The 2,217-nt window shown below is 45.5% G+C and overlaps 1 protein-coding gene across 2 annotated transcripts in view; it reads right to left on the bottom strand.

Annotated features, from left to right (window-relative positions):
* The window catches only part of KTI12 (KTI12 chromatin associated homolog), a 34,537-nt gene that overhangs the window by 4,316 nt on the left and 28,004 nt on the right, over positions 1-2,217 (bottom strand). The window lies entirely within an intron of this gene.

A 2,217-nucleotide genomic window follows, 5' to 3' on the forward strand; every position in this document is an offset into this window, starting at 1 on the left:
CATGAGTTTCTCAATGGGGAGAAGCACTCTGTACAGAGGCTCCTCCCCATTCAGAAACTGCTTGATAGTAAAATATTTTCTGAATGAATGGGAAGCCTCTTTGCTTTCCATTCATTTAGAATAGAGGCTGCAGAAGAAGAGATTGAGGACTTTGTGTCCTCAATTTCTTTTTCTATTTTAAAAGGGAAATATCAGGGGGCTTTTTAGACCCCTAATATTTCCCCGAAGCCTCCCCAAGAGTAAAATAAAATAAAAAAATTTAAAAAAATAATGAAAATAAAATAAAAAATAGTAAAAAATAAATTTAAAAAACGTTGTTTTTTTTCTTGCCTCAGGTGCAAAAGGAGCTGGCTACGGCTATGCTCCCGTGGTGCTCGTGCGGCTGCCAGCTGAATGTGTCAGACGCTGCAGATGGAAAGGTGCAGGACACCCCATGTGCAACGTCGGCCACACGAGCACCACGGGAGGATAGGACGCCGGGACCTGTAGGGCGCACTGGAATGTAAGCCGGCCGACTCCCTGCGTTCAGGTGCGGGAGGAGGTGTGGAGCTGTATTGAAGTCAATGGCATCGCCCACATTGCGATCGCCCGCACTCGGAACGCAGGCACATTAGTGCCTGCATTCCGGTCCAGTGCGATCTGCAAAAATAGTGCTTGCAGCATTTTTGCGGATCGCACTGGACTGGAACACAGCCACTAATGCAGGCGATCGCACTGTGGGTGAGGGGCCTGCCTGCGCAGCCTACGCCACCTCCCGCCCCTGAATGCAGGTGTTTTTTCGTTGGTAGATCTCAATGAGCTCGTCATTTGAAAAGTAGATCTCCAGACGAAAAATAGTGGGCGCCCCTGCTGTAGGGTAAGCAAAGCACCATGTGCAGAGTATAATGCAAACATATCAAGGATGATGTGGCCCCTTACAGAGACATACTTATCAAGCTATGACTACACATGGAGAAATCAATGATTGAGGTACAGCAAGAATGCACTCCTGCTCTAAAACTGTGGAATGTTCTGTGGCCTAACAAAATACACAGAGGTGAGGAAGGTGCCACTAGCAAATTCCAGTACCCAAAGGTCACATTCCAGTATATCTTTGCCCTCACAGAGTGAGTTTTCAGAGGTCAGTACATACTACAGGCTGTGACCTGTAAAGCACTCCATGGCTAACAAACCAGAACACTGTGTACACTAGCAGAGCCCAGTGCCCGAAACTCACATTACAAGCAGGCCCTGCAATCTTCAGCTCAGTGTGGTCCAAGTACAGCCTCTGAGGCATTGCTGAGTACTAGATGATCCAGATAGCTGTTGTGGAGAGACAAGCTCAAGCAGCATACACATATGTGGTAACTGCGTTTAACCTCCAGGGACACTAGCAAAGGCCAGCATGGCTGTGGTCATGGTTATACTGGGGCTGAGCTTTAACAGTTTTTGTGATTGCCAGTGTCCATTCCTGAAGGCAGCTGAAAACACAGTCATCTACGATTACTACTTCTCCTGTGTCCCTTAATGAATGAGCACAAAACTGAATTTGTGTTACGTTGATATTTCCTTTTAAACAGATCAAAAATAGACCAATGATGATAAACTAACAGTAGATGATAAGCATTGTAAAAGTTCCAATTACACACAAAGTTTAGTGGTAATGCCAAAAGCTAAACCCTTCAAACCCTATAAAACATCTACATGTAAAGTCAGGGGCGTATCTGCCGCGAGGCAAACAAGGCGTTTGCCTCGAGCAGCAGATAACTGGCCGAAAGGATTGTGCAGGATCGATTGGGAAGGTCAGCATAAGACCCTACCAATCGACCACCGATAACCGGGACCGCCGAGCCGCCTCACAGCCTCCTCCCTGCAACGCAACAAGGTAAGCAGGAGAGTGGGCTCTGAACTGAATTGTATTTTAGGACACACCAAACTACACATGTTTTGCTGTAATGTTGCACATGAGAAAGTATTTTTTAGGCGGATTTGTACTGTACTGTGGGGATAGATCTAATCTGACTACACCTTGGTTAACCACTTCAAGACCAGGTGTTTAGACCCCCTTCACATCCAGGCCATTTTTCAGTATTCAGCGCTGCGATACTTTGACTGACGTTTATTCTGTCATGCAACGCTGTACTGAAATTAATTTTACACCATTTTTTAGGGACAGATAGAGCTTTATTTTGGTGGTATTTAATCACCACTGGGGGTTTTATTTTTTATTATAATTAG

This window comes from Nanorana parkeri, unplaced genomic scaffold, assembly GCF_000935625.1.
Source record: "Nanorana parkeri isolate BGI_ZX_2015 unplaced genomic scaffold, ASM93562v1 scaffold1078, whole genome shotgun sequence".
Lineage (NCBI taxonomy): Eukaryota > Metazoa > Chordata > Amphibia > Anura > Dicroglossidae > Nanorana > Nanorana parkeri.